The sequence below is a fragment of the Schistocerca gregaria genome, chromosome 1, assembly GCF_023897955.1.
Source record: "Schistocerca gregaria isolate iqSchGreg1 chromosome 1, iqSchGreg1.2, whole genome shotgun sequence".
NCBI classification, from domain to species: Eukaryota; Metazoa; Arthropoda; class Insecta; order Orthoptera; family Acrididae; genus Schistocerca; species Schistocerca gregaria.
In genome coordinates this window covers 1,181,631,773-1,181,647,243 of record NC_064920.1, presented here as the reverse complement: position 1 = coordinate 1,181,647,243, position 15,471 = coordinate 1,181,631,773, and the positions used below count along the sequence as shown (strand labels likewise).

The 15,471-nt window shown below is 42.2% G+C and overlaps 1 non-coding gene across 1 annotated transcript; it reads left to right on the top strand.

The window, feature by feature from the left end:
- The first annotated feature begins 13,810 nt into the window (after positions 1-13,810).
- On the top strand, positions 13,811-13,929 carry LOC126286265 (U5 spliceosomal RNA). Its single transcript, XR_007551680.1, has one exon. It is a non-coding gene; the product is annotated as a U5 spliceosomal RNA (small nuclear RNA).
- The last annotated feature ends 1,542 nt before the right edge of the window (positions 13,930-15,471 follow it).

Here is a 15,471-nt window from a genome sequence, read left to right as displayed (position 1 = left end):
GTAGTGCTTCAGAAGCAAAGTTCACTATTAATTTCAGTCACTAAATTAACTTTCAATTTTCCGGTTTTATTAATTATTTTGCTAAATTAAGTCAGAGTGTAGCGAAATTTATTACTTCTGACAAACATCCGCTTTTCAAACAATTATGTGTGCAATAACCTTTCTTTTTCAGTTACTATAGTAATTGTCCATAGGACTGGCGACCTTAATTTTCCCCAAATGTCAAGTATGTAATTAACACCAGTTAATTCTTTACATAACGACCGCACATTTACTTTACTTTCTTTATTAACTTTACCCCTTTTCAAAATTAATTTCCACCAGTTTCACTTGGATTTTCCATTGCATTCAGATGTAACCCTTTCCTCCCTCTTTACGACAAATTACCTTCGGTGACGATTGCTTTTCCCAAATTTCCATTAGGTGCATGCGGTTTAATTTTTCAATGTCATTAAGGTCGATAAGTGAGGAGGGGGGGGGTTACATCCTAAGACGTGTCTCAAGCTAATCGCCATCTTTCTGACTTTGCGAAAAGTCGAATTGTTGCCACAAGGAAAAGCTAGCACAATATTGAAAAGTCTGAAAAGTAACGTGTTCTACTGCAGTGACTGAAAGACGAGTGTTGATGCGAAGGACTCCGGGTAACAGTATGGAAAGGAGAAAGGGTACGGGTCTTTCCAGGAAGACTGCAGCATGATCCTTCTACCGACCACGACGAACAGACGGATGTCAACAGCTGAAATCCGGGCTGGGATTATAGGCAATGTATCGCCCTGAAGCGTCAGGGACAGGTGATTAGATCAAGATTTTAAACCTGGCTGCAACAGCAACTGTTGAAATTCTTCACGATAAAGGATGACAGCCAAAAACAGTTGCAGGATAATAATTTATTAAAATTTTAATAAATTTTTACCCTGCAACTGTTTTTGGTTGTCATCCTTTACCGTGAACAGGTGATTAGAAGCTGGAGTTGGACCTCGATGGGTCGTGGTTCTTCTGCCACTGACACTGCATTGTGGACAACCGAGACTTGCGTGCTGTAGAGCCTGGTACGTATTCTGCAGTGTACAACAATGAGTGCAGATTCCGTTTCTGGCCATTAGATAGACGTCAGTGTGCCTATTGATGACCTCATGAAAGATCGCAGAAGCAACTACTCTCCCAGACACATACCGCTGCAATTCCTAGAACTATGTCTGGCTCCGTAGCGTAGCGGTAGCGTTACCAGCTCCGACGTAGTGGAGCCCGGGTTCGATTCCCGGCTGGGACTGGGTGTTGTGTGTCCTTCATCATCATTGACTCGTAAGTCGCCGACGCGGCGTCAATTAATAAGGACTTGCAAGACGGCGGACTAACTCCCCCGAATGTGGCCTCCCGTACAACAATGCCATACGATCATTTCATTTGTCCTCGAACCATGGTAAGGGTTATTTTGGTTGTAAGTAAACGACTAATTTGGTAATTTTTGAAGGGAGAGTGAATGCTCGACATTGTGCAGCCAGAATGGTAGAACGTATTCCCATATTGCAGGACGCCACAAGGGTTAATGCTCTATTCAATGTGATTTGGCACTGACATGCACTGAAAGTGCAAGCTCCCTGCTACAGTCCAGGAGTATGTTAAGGAACTGTGCACAAGGAAACGGAAGGGAAGGGCTGCCCTTAAACTGTGAACCGTAACTGTGTGCCCTGATAAGTGTTAATAATTAGTAAGTAGTCATGGGGACTACCAGCTACTGTAATGAAGCAAGGGCTAAACATCACGCATCTTTGTTGGTTGCAAGTTCAATTTGTTGGTTGTTACGAATAAGGATCAAATACTCATCAAGGGGGATTAATGAACATACACATATGAACGAGTGATTATAGCAGATCAGCGGGAAGAAATGGACAGCAGAAGTCTTATAGAACATACCCAACGGCATTCTTTTTTGGGGAACAAATCCACAAAATATGAACACAATTTTCAAACTCCAGAAAAGAGCCATAAGAATAATAACCAGAAATAGTAGTCGAGCTCATTGTAAAGATCTGTTCAAAACACTGGGAATTTTAACTGCTCCATGTGAACACATTTGCCAGTCAGTTGTACACATCAAAAGTAACATTGGCAATTACTGCACAAACAGCTCTGTCCATGACCATGCAACAAGAGATAGACTCAACTTACATTTACCAAGAAAAAATAAACATAAAACTCAAAACAGCATTTTCTACCAAGGAATAAAACTGTACAATAAATTACCAAAAGAGATTAAAGAAATTTCAAAAATACACTTATTTAAGAAGGCACCTAAAAAGTACCTGTTATGCAATACATTTTATACATTGAAGGATTACTTAGATAAAGCAGAGTAGGGGTTTGATAAAAAAAATGTTATACAAACAAATAATAATAATAATGATGATTATAAAACATCCAATATTCCACATAACACCTTCACTTTATTATTTTTCTTCTTTTTTCCTTTCTAGAGACACTCTCCCCTCAAGCTATGCATAGCACAATACTAACACCTCTTCCTCTTTCTGAGCTCAACATCTCACTCATTATGAAGGGATGCTGACTCAGTTTTTCAGGATAGCAAATGGGAACTTGCAGTACAGAAAATGGCCCAAGGATCACCTGTGTGTGTGTGTGTGTGTGTGTGTGTGTGTGTGTGTGTGTGTGTGTGTGTGTGTGTGTGTGTATGTAGTGAGTGAAGTGTTATGAAACAATGTGTGTATAGTGTGTGCAGTGACTGATAGTGAAATATGAGTGAATAGTGTGGCATTACATTATTTAATGAGTTATTTGTAAATAAATTATTGTATACCAGGAGTAAAATCTAATGATTGTCTCTATCTAGAAGTCTGTAAATATATGTGTATACGAATTAGCTTATTGTAAATTGATCTAAGCTTGTAAATACTTTGACATGTCCTATATCCTTGTAAAAAGAGATCTACGGATGAATAAAACTACTACTACTACTACTAACATATTGTGTTAACTGAGCACTAATCGCGAAATTAAATTGGTGGTAATAATAGCATTGTGCCGTTAATATGTAAAGAGAAACAGAACCCCAATGAGAGATCATCATACAGTCACTGGTTAATTGGACATAAACAGCGCGCCTATCATCCTGCACGAAATCCGTACGGCGTTATGCTGCGAAACACATGAAGTGCCGGAGGAGAAGCGTGGGGAGGTCACAGGCTGAGACGGACGATGGCATGACGCAGCCCACCTCCCCGCAAATCCTCTCCAAGTCCAGACTTTGGAATCTGCACCAGCCCCAGGAATCGGCTACCTTTCTCCTAACACCGGAAGTGTTCCTCTCTCTGCCGCTAGCGGCGATGAAATGCCCTGACACTTTGCTGTATAGTTCCTCCGCTGTGTGAGCCCGACAAAACTGTTATTTTTGGCCAATATGAGGTCGTGTACTATATTTCTCCAATCCAAAAATTCCTAATAATTTTATTCTGGAATAATACGGCGTCTTTGCAAACACAGGGTTGTTATAATGAAAGTGAAACTTTCAACGCTGTCGAAAAAACACCACTGTTACGAATGACGTCAAATAGCAACGGAATATTACCGGAGCAGGGGGAGAACGCATGGCAGAAGAAAAAAAAGTGTGAAAATTGATCAGTAGGTGGCGCTCTGTGTGTCAGAATTCGTAAATGGAAACACCTGTCATGCGCACGGCCCTTTGAAGTTGGTACAAACACACCGGGTACACGGCTTTTCCTCCTTTCGCGTCTGCGACGTTCGCCATGACTGTCTCAGTATAGGATCGCTCTGTCTGTAAAGCTGTATTACAAGAATGATGACTGTACACACGTCGCTCTGCAAAAGTTCCGGACACTGAAGGCTTTGAGAAAAAGGCGTTGGTCTGCACAAAATGATTCGGAAATTCGAAAAGACGGGTTCTTTTGGTGTGCAGTCTGGTAGAGGGAGGGAGCGAATTGACTCGACGTCAGTGGAAACAGTGACCACAGCAATGCAAGAGGAGACGAGTGGTGGTGTGCAAAACGTGTGGTGCACGGAGAATTGCCCGAACATTGGACATACACGTGACCAGGGTGCGTAAAATCCTACGAAACATCCTTCTTTGCTATCCATTCAAAATTACCCATGTGCATGAGTTGCTTCCTGTTGATCTGCCAGCGAAAGAGACCTTTGCTTTAGAATTTCTTGTTCGCATCAAGTGGACAATGATTGGCAGTGGAAGATTTTGTGGACAGACGAAGCCCACTTCCATCTGACAGGATATGTCAATACATAGAATTGTCGAATGTGGGTAACGGGAAATCCACACGCAAATCAACCAGTACCACTTCATCCTTAGCCGGCCGCGGTGGTCTCGCGATTCTAGGCACGCAGTCCGCAACCGTGCGACTGCTACGGTCGCAGGTTCGAATCCTGCCTCGGGCATGGATGTGTGTGATGTCCTTAGGTTTAAGTAGTTCTAAGTTCTAGGGGACTGATGACCACAGCTGTTAAGTCCCATAGTGCTCAGAGCCATTTGAACCATTTTGAACTTCATCCTTAAAAGGTCACTGTGTGGTGCGGGTTTACGCCATCATTTATCATAGGGCCAAATTTTTTCGAAGAGACGCGTGCTTCCGGTCCTCTTACCTGTATCGCCACTGCTAAGCGCTACGAGTGTCTTTTGCGTAACCACATCATTCCAGCTCTCCAACATCGTGGATGGGTTGATTTTATGCAAGATAGCGCACCTCCGCACATTGAAAATCCAGTTAAGCAGCTGCTGAAGCGCCATTTCGGAAATGCTGCAATTCTCAGCGGCTGTTTGCTTGCATTCTGGCCGTCCGCATCACCTGATCTTAATCCGTGTGACATTTAGCTTTGGGGCTAACTGAAATATGTTGTGTTCAGTGTCACGATTCCAAACGTAGCTGCATTGGAGGCACGCATTGCGCAACACTTTTTGAACGTGAGCTTGGAAACACATCGATCAGTTGTGGGACATGCTGTTTCGCGATTTCAACTTGTTGCAGAAAAAGGTGGACAGAATATTGAATATGTTTTGCGCCAATCACATAGAAATTAGTAATCCGATTTTATTTTGATGGATTATGCGGTTTTTGGCCTCATGACAATTAAAACCGATGTGGGTGATGTTTTTACGCGATTTTAGATCTCACGACAATTAAAAACCGTTGTCAGTGATGCTTTTTATGTGGTTTTTGGCCTCAGCACAATTCAAGACCGATTTCTATCATCTGATGTGATATGACCTTCCCGTGGTGGATGTGCTTACGTAACTAACACTATCACATCTGTACACCCATGCACATTGAATCGTACAGTTTGTTTAACGTCAAACGTACACCTCAGGCATTATTGTATGATTCATTTGTCATTTGTAGTCGACCACTATTAAATTATGATGCTTATAGCACTATCTATTGCTATTTTTTTAACTGTTTATTTTTGTTCTGCTATACATTTTGCCCCTTCTCCGAATATATTTCTTGTAATTTCACGTCATTTTAACCAGTGATGTTATTTCTACAGCGGTTCGAAAGTTTAATTATAATCACCGTGTACATCGGAAATTATCGATTAATTTGATCTATCACATCGAGGAATATGCTGAATAAAAGAGAATGAAACATGAGGCTGGCTACAGCCTAAAGCATTTGAATACCTTTCATGACTATAGAATGAAATATAATATTCCAGTAAGAGAATGAAAAAAAAACACGGCAGTACGCACCATAAATGACTGGAGAAATGTACGGATCCTTGATAATTCTACCTAGTTCCTCATTTGTCAACCACAGAGCATTTCTGAAATGCGGTGGGAAGGCGCATTTTATCGTACTACCCTTCAGCTGGCGATATTCATAAGCGACCACGACATGAGTCTCAGACATGGAAGGATATTCATCAAGATGCCATTCGAATACAAAAGGGTATTTATGGCCATGGGAAATACAACTCACACTGAAATTAATAATGGGTATCAGTTCGGAATGGTATCCATCTTGTGATAAACATCTCCACACACCAAAAACTACTCTATTCTATGGTGGGAATTTGGTGCAGCAACCTTATTATAAGTTGACTGTAGAAACAGTCATGGTTTAAAAATTTGTAATTTATTTACTACGCTTATCTCCATGTAAGGCTTTATCGGGTAATTTGGAGTTACACTGGGGCCGGGGGGGGGGGGGGGGGAGGGGGGAGGCATAGTTATAAATAAATAGCAGGCCTGGTCGTAGTCCATTCAACCAATGTAATATAACAGCATAAGTCCGAAAAAGAGATAAAATATAAAATCTTGGGGATTCACGTTAAAACTGATGCCAGGACAAATGTCACGTTAATGTTAATGCCAACATCTTATGTCATATAGATGGGAATACCAGAACGAAATGTCTGGAGACGAAGAATAAACAAATATCATTTGGGCGACGAAAACACAGTGCGAAAGAAGTGCAAGAGAGATTTTTTGCCGCTCCTTTCCCTCTGGTAGGTGATACATTACAAACGTAGATGGAACTGCGCTGGCTAGGAAGTTAGTTATAGCAGAAGGAGGCAAAGGAATGATGCACAGCTAGGTGGGCGACCATAGTTATACATTAAGGTTGAACAGAGGAAAAAGAACATAGTCAAACTAGCGTAAATCAAAATACCATAAACCTGGGAGAACTAAATTATGTAAAATGCATGACCTATTAAATCTGAATAAAACTGATAACTTGTTCAACAGATAGAGTAAACTGAATAAGGGTGAATGTCGAGGGAATAAAATTAATATTGAGATATCAAAAATTAATATTGAGGACAAAAAGAGAAAGAGGGCGTAGACAAACTATACGCAAGAAAAGGTAAAATAAAACACTAAAATAAGGCGAGCAGACGTACAAGGACAGTATGGGCTTCCGAAAGAACGGCGCAGCCAATGGTACAAACTAGATTGTTAAACGTACAGCACAGATGTTAGGTTGTAAACATATAAAATATATAAAAAAAATTTAATGGAGTCCAAAAGCATCTATGTGAGTGTTACTTCGCATCTTGACTTGTAGGCATCTTAAAATGACCTTAATAACCTTAAAGATGGATATGTAAAACTCATGAAGCATGCAAAGTGAAAGAAGAAGAATTAAAACTTATTGCAAATAGATATCATCTGATCATAACATACTTTATTTTGCAGGCCAGTTGATCACTGAGTAAATTATCTTTTCAAGTACGAGTATTTGACAATTTGACAAACATCTCTTCAGGACATTAACCCGGCAGTGGTGAGGCCTGAAATTCTTATACTAATGGTGTATGGGGTGTAGTACTCTCCATGTCTTTTTATATAAATTTCGAATATTTTAGCACTGAAATCAGTGGTTTAATTAAGTATAAGTTATTTCTATGGCTTAATATTATTGTCTGTGAGTAATATACAAAAAAATGGTTCACATGGCTCTGAGCACTATGGGAATTATCATCTATGGTCATCAGTCCCCTAGAACTTAGAACTACTTAAACCTAACTAACCTAAGGACAGCACACAACATCCAGCCATCACGAGGCAGAGAAAATTCCTGACCCCGCTGGGAATCGAACCCGGACGTGGGAAGCGAGAACGCTACCGCACGACCACAAGATGCTGGCTCTTATACGTCTTTCGTTCTTCCTTTCAGTGGCTCAAGTGAAGTTTATTTCTTCAATTAAAATTTCACTGACGTTCATAAATGTTTCACTGTCATTAAACTTTGAAAAGACCCACTATATGCAGTTCAGAATCTGTAAGATATTTCCTTTCTGCTTGTGTATAACACATGAAGACATGCAGATCGAAGAGGTTGACCGTGTTAAATTTCTGGGATTACAACTTGACAATATATTCAGATGGGAAGGGCGTACCACAGAACTGCTGAATCGCCTAAACAAGTCTGTATTTGCAGTGAGAATTATGTCAGATGCAGGAGATATAAACATAAAAGACTTGCAAATTTTGCATACTTTCATTCTATTATGTCATACAGAATCATGTTCTCGGGTAAGTCATCAAACCGAGCAAAAGTGGTTAGCGTGCAAAAGCGTGTTATAAGAATCTTTTTCGGTGTAAATTGGAGAACATCTGGTGTAAGCCTGTTCAAGAAATTTTGTAATCTAACTACTGCTTCTCAGTAGGTTTATTCCTTAACAAAATTTGTTGCAAGTAGTATATCTCTATTTCCAACCAATAGCTTAATACATAGTATTTATGCTAGGAATAAGAACGATCTACATAAAGACCTAAAGTCATTTACCTTGGTCCACAAAGGGGTCCAATAGTCAGGAACACACATTTTCAATAAATTGCCAGCAACAATTAAAAACAAAAAACATGGTTGGAGATTAAGCAAGATTTAAACAGAGTTTGAAAGGCTTTCCGATACGCAGCTCCTCCTACTCTACAGATGAATATCCTAACAGAGAGTGTTAGACCAGTTTTTGCTAAAATCTCTCTTAGACTTCAGTTTTGACAGCACTTGCTCACAACAGTCAAGATTAGGTACTTTGTGTATGATAAATGTATTAAAAGTGCATAACTATATTTCGTTGTTACAATGTGTTAATTATGTAAATTTTAGCAGTTCCAGTTTCTCTAATGTATTCACCTATTTTGACAATCTTCTGGTAAGTGATTGGGGTAGTGAATATAATAATATATGTTTTATGTTTTCTAATGTTATACTTTCCTACGTGTTCCACATCCACGAGAATCAATTCATTTTTGGGGCTGTGGAACGAAAACTGGATGTAATCTCATCTTCACATCGATGTGATATACGCTTTTGGCATTAATTTTAAAGTGACATAAGATGCTCACATAAATTTAACGTGAATTCCTAAGATTTTATACCTTATCTATTTTCCGAATTTATGCTGTTATATCGATTCTGGGACGTGTCGCCATTGAATTAGTATAGTAGACTGTTCTGTCTGGTGCCACTAGACTATCCCTCTTGCCGCCCCATTGCCAATATCTACGAGGAAGGGTTGGTATCTGTGGCCCCTAGTATGTATATATATATATATATATATATATATATATATATATATATATATATATATATATATATATGGTGAGTCACCTAACGTTACCGCTGGATATATTTCGTAAACCACATCAAATACTGATGAACGGATTCGATAGACCGAACGTGAGGAGAGGGGTTAATACAAACCATACAAAAATGCCCGGAAGTATGTTTTTTAACACAAACCTACGTTTTTTAAAATGGAGCCACGTTAGTTTTGTTAGCACATCTGAACATATAAACACATACGTAATCAGTGCCGTTTGTTGCATTGTAAAATGTTAATTACATCCGGAGGTATTGTAACCTAAAGTTGACGCTTGAGTACCACTCCTCCGCTGTTCGATCTTGTGTATCGGAGAGCACCGAATTACGTAGGGATCCAAAGGGAAGGGTGATAGATCATATGTACAGAAGAGGCTTAAACAGCACATTTCGTCCACACGCTAACACCTTTTTATTGGTCATTTTCACTAACGCACATGTACATTACCGTGAGGGGTGAGGTACACGTACATAGTGGTTTCCGTTTTCTATTACGGAGTGGAATAGACTGTGTCCCGACATGTCAGGCCAATAGATGTTCAATGTGGTGGCCATCATGTACTGTGTGTACCGTGATGTGCCAACAATCCCAGAGGATATGAAACAACGTATTGTGGCAGCCTGCGGCGACATTACACAAGATGCACTGAAGCGCGTACGACATTAATTACTCCAGAGTTTGCAATTGTGTGCAGCATATTATTGTCACCACATTGAACATCTATTGGCCTGACATGTCGGGACACACTCTATTCCACTCCGTAATTGAAAACGGAAACAACGTGTGTACGTGTACATCACCCCTCATGGGGTGACATGTGCGTCAGTGAAAAAGACCAATAAAAAGGTGTTAGCGTGTGGACGTAATGTGCTGTTTAAGCCTTTTCTGTACACAAGATCCATCACCCTTCTCTTTGGATCCCTACGTAATTCGGTGCTCTCCGATACACACGATCGAACAGCGGAGGAGTGGTACTCAAGCGTCAAATTTAGGTTACAATACCTCCGGATGTAATTAACATTTTACAATGCAATAAACGACACTGATTATGTATTTGTTTATATGTTCAGATGTGCTAACAAAACTAACGGGGTTCCATTTAAAAAACGTAGGTTTGTGTTAAACAACATACTTCCGTGTATTTTTTTATGGTTTGTATTAACCAATTACACATTACACTAGCCCCTCTCCTCACGTTCGGTCTGTGGAATCGATTCGTCAGTATTTCCTGAGCAATCAGTACCCAGAACAACCACCTCTGGCCGTAATAACGGCCTTGATACGCCTGGGCATTGAGTCAGACAGAGCGTGGATGGTGTGTACAGGTACAGTTGCCCATCCAGCTTCAACACGATATCATAGTTCATCAAGAGTAGTGACTGGCGTATTGTGATGAACCAGTTGCTCGGCCACCATTGACAAGACGTTTTCAATTGCTTGCAGATCTGGAGAATGAGCTGTCCAGGGCAGCGATCGAAAATTTTCTGTATCCAGAAAGGCCCGTACTAGACCTGCAATATGCGGTCGTGCGTTATCCTACTGAAATGTAGGGTTTCGCAGGGATCGAATGAAGGGTAGAGCCACGGGTCGTAACACATCTGAAATATAACGTCCACTGTTCAAAGTGCCGGTAATGCGAACAAGAGGTGACAGAGACGTGTAACCAATGGCACCTCATACCATCACGATGGGTCATACGCCCGTATGGCGATGACGAATACACGCTTCCAATGTGCGTTCACCGCGATGTCGCCAAACACGGATGCGACCATCATGATTCTGTAAACAGAACCTGGATTCATCCGAAAAATTGACGTTTTGCCATTCGTGCTGCCAGGTTCGTCGTTGAGTACACCATCGCAGGCGCTCCTGTCTGTGATGCAAAGTCAAGGGTAACCGCAGCGACAGTCTCCGAGCTGATAGTCTATGCTGCTGCAGACGTCGTCGAACTGTTCGTACAGATGGATGTTGTCTTGCAACCGTCCCCATCTCTTGACTCGAGACGTGGCTGCACCATCCGTTAAAGCCATGCGGATAAGATGCCTGTCATCTCGACTGCTAGCGATAAAAAGCCGTTTGGATCCAGCAAGGAGTTCCGTATTACCCTCCTGAACCCAACGATTCTATATTCTGCTAAGAGTCATTGGCTCTCGACCAACGCGAGCAACAATGTCGCGATACGATAAACTGCAATCGCAATAGGTTACAATCCGACCTTTATCAAAGTCGGAAGCGTGATGGTACGTATTTCTCCTCCTTACACGAGGCATCACAACAACGTTTCACCAGGCAATGCTGGTCAACTGCTGTTTGTCTATGAGAAATCGGTTGGAAACTTTCCTCATGTCAGCACGTTATAGGCTTCGCACGGGCGCCAATCTTGTGTGAATGCTCTGAAAAGCTAACCATTTGCGTATCACAGCATCTTCTTCCTGTCGGTTAAATTTCCCGTCTGTAGCACGTCATCTTCATGGTGTAGCAATTTTAATGGCCAGTAGTGTACATATAGGCTTCGCTGGCCCGAGAGGCAGGCACGAAGTTCGGCGATTGGCGGTAGCGTAGCGACAAGAGCTGGTCACGAGGTCCGAGCGGCCGAAGCCACTAGCTGCCCAAGGAGGACCTGCGGAGAGCGAAGATACCGGAGTACTTCCCCGGGGTGAGCGACGTCTACGAGCAGCACGGCGACATCCCGTCGGTGGGTTGGCAACATTCGTGTCGGACGAGCGCTCGTGGCCTGGCTGCCCTCTTCTACCTAGCATTCAGCGGCACCACTCAGTAAAGGTTAAACAGATTAGCAAACAATATGACTTCAAAGCAAATCTGTTTGACCTTTAAGCACAGATGCGCATCTTAACCCCAAAACTTTCGACATACAGATTTTTAACTAAAAGTTAAGTCATTTATTTTGAGTAACTGAATCACTCTTGTGGTCAGTAGTGCTTATATAGTTTTCATGTGTTGCAGAAGGGCACTTAATAAGACAGACTGTGGGCAGCAGGGTAGTAGACACCGCTGTTCCTCCCGAAAACGGGCGGGCTACAGACCGGCCGTCTTGTAATCATTGTCATATTGTTTGCTGTTTTGCAACACAGCACATCAGATTTCTTTTGCAAAGATTAGAAGCTTATTCAACTTAAGGTTAAGGTCAAAAAAATTTTCCGAATTTGTTCACTTTGTTAAAGAAAATGTTATGGTTAAATGCTTCGATTTTCTGTAAAAGACAGTTAATAAATTGGTAAATAAACAGGTTGTGCGAAAAGAAAGTTATATTGGTAGGTCCTCCTTCCCACGTTTTCCTTAATTCCAGTAAGTACCGAGTATCAGTCTTGGTAGTACTGAATATGACGATGCCCTGTCCTGAGATTATCTGATGAAGACCCACGCGGGTGAAAAGCGTAATAAATAAATAACAAATTTGCAGCCTACGACTGTTATTACAATCATCTCCTCACGCTCGAATTCCACGGTAATAGTTTCTATTCCGTTAGTATGCCTTTGTCCTTTTAACTGGGCTGCTACCGAGTGAGGGGGCGCAGTGGTTAGCACACTGGACTCGCATTCGGGAGGACGACGGTTCAATCCCGCGTCTTGCCATCCTGATTTAGGTTTTCCGTGATTTCCATAAATCGTTCCAGGCAAATGCCGAGATGGTTCCTTTGAAAGGGCACGGCCGGCTTCCTTCCCCGTCCTTCCCTAATCCGATGAGACCGTGCCGCCAGAGTGGCCGTGCGGTTCTAGGTGCTACAGTCTGGTACCGAGCGACCGCTACGGTCGCAGGTTCGAATCCTGCCTCGGTCATGGATGTGTGTGTTGTCCCTTGGTTACTTAGGTTTAAGTAGTTCTACGTTCTAGGCCACTGATGACCTCTGAAGTTAAGTCGGATAGTGCTCAGAGCCATTTGAACCATTTTTGATGAGACCGATGACCTCGCAGTTTGGTCTCTTCCCCCAAACAACCCCAACCCCAGCTGGGCCGCTGAAGAGAATTCATATTCTTTAGCCAGCTTCTCCCATCGCTTAGGCGAGTGAAATGGCAATAAAGAAGGAACACGCCTGAGTTGTCCAGAACTGCTGCACTGCTGATTGGCTGGCCCTATGGTCCGGGAATGTCACAGTGTCGGCGAGTTTCTCGTGCTTGCCCTGCGCTTCTCTGCAGAACGCCCCCCCCCCCCCCTCTTACCCGCCACTACCTGTATATCGAGCGCCGGTCGGCAATCGCCTGTGTGTCAGGGACAGGGGCAGGGACGCGTCACGCCTCAGGCATTGATGGCGCCTAATTTCGCGCAGACAGCCGGCGCTCTGCGTCAAAGTGGGCAGGAGGCTACGCGCGCTGAATGCGTGATTTCTGCTGCGTGCCGCCTGTCGCTTACCGCTCTCGCGTGCCCTCAAAGGGCGCCCCGGCGCAGACTGGCTCTGGCTCTCCAGAGGCGGGTGGCCGGCGCCGCACCAGCTGACACCTGCGACGCCGTCCCACACTGCAGCCCCTGTGTCGCCCGCATTCCTAACAAGGGAACCTCCCCATCGCACCCCCCTCAGATTTAGTTGTAAGTTGCCACAGTGCATAGCCCTTGAAAAAACCAAACACAGATCAATCGAAAAAACAGGAAGAAGTTGTGTGAAACTATGAAAAAGTAAGCAAAACGTACAAATGGAGTAGTCCATGCGCAAGATTGGCAACATCAAGGTTAGACTGAACTCAAGAGCGCCGTGGTCCCGCGGCACTCTGGTTTCCCTTCAAAACGAATAAATCTTTCGCCTTTTACTAAAGATTTCCGTGGAGGGGAACATGAAATGAGTCTGTAAGGTATTTTTTGTAGTGCTCGGCTATTGCTGAGCCATACGACAAATTTTGAAGTTAAGTGAGGGTAGAAACAAAATTGAAACGAAATTCCCAAATTGTGACTGGAAAGCTGTATGGCGGAACATCAACTATTCCGGGCTATCTACAGACGCTATTTCCGCATGGTACAAAACAGTTAATAATGTCATCAGTACCAATGAGAGACTCTATGGGAACATGCGATCTGGTGGATACACTCAGCCACAGATTCACCTGTGGTGGCAATGTGCATAACTGGAATTGGATCAGGCAACAAATCGCCTTTCTCACCAGATCCTCTACCGAATATATAACGCCATCGCTCCTCCTGAGACCAGACATGACATACTTTCCGAAATTAAAAACCAACGCCATTAGCTGGTTACTGGGAAAATATGTTGGTTATGTCATCCAAAAACTTGGGTCGGACAACGAGATAGAATTCCGCGTTTACATGAAGCGTGAATATGCAAAAATCAGCACGTATCGCAACCACAAGAAGCACTACGGCAACATGCTGAAGATCATTTTTGAAAGAATGGGTGTTGGTTAAATATGTCGAACCACTACAACACCTTGAACGAAAACGAACAGAAGAAAATTAAAAGTCACTTTGTTTCTTATTATTATTTACTATTACCTTGCTTCCGGTACTTTTTTTTTCAAAACATTTTGTTTAAAATTACTCGCGTTCGATTTCCAAAGTGTTTGTGTGATTCGAGAAGAATTGTTAAGTTTTTATCAGTGTTCAGTTTCTACTCACAGAAGTGGTTTCTTTGTCTTTCTTACATCAGAGAATGGGAATTTTGTGTTAAGATTTCTGCACACCTAGTGCTATGACCCAACAGGGAACATGAAAATGGGGTGGGAGGGGTTTGGACCTCGACGCACTGGCAGTGCCGTGAAGAGACCCCAACGCTAGTGTGGCGTGTACCACTCCCTGACCATCCTAAAAATAAAATAAATAAATAAATAAAAAATAAAAAATAAATAAAAAATTAAAATAAAGTGGTTAATAAAAATTGGATTGCTGAAAAAAAAGGAGGGATGAAAAAGTGGGTAGTGAAAAAAAGAAAAAACAAAAAATATGGAAAAAAGAAAAAAGTGGTTATTATGAGCAGATGCGGAACGAGAGGTCCTAGGTTCAAGCCATTCTTCTAGCGAAAAGTTTAATTTTTTATTTTCAGACCATTATCAAAGTTCAGTCACTCACACACAATCAACTTCGCTCTCCAAAATTCCAGGCCATGTTCATATTTGCTTGGACATATGCAGGATTTGACGGTCTACACACGGAAAAATTTGAAAACGTTAGAAACATACGTTTTGACAGAGCACAGGGAAAACTGTGCGACTGTGAAACTGTTGCATTCATTTGTTGCAGTTTATGTGTGAAACCCTTATGTTTTCATCACTTTTTGGGAGTAATTTTCACATCCACAAGAAATCCTAAATCGGGCAACGTAGAAGAATCTTTTTACCCATTCGCCAAGTGTACAAGTTAGGTGGGTCGACAACATACTCCTGTCATGAGACGCACATGCCGTCACCAGTGTCGTA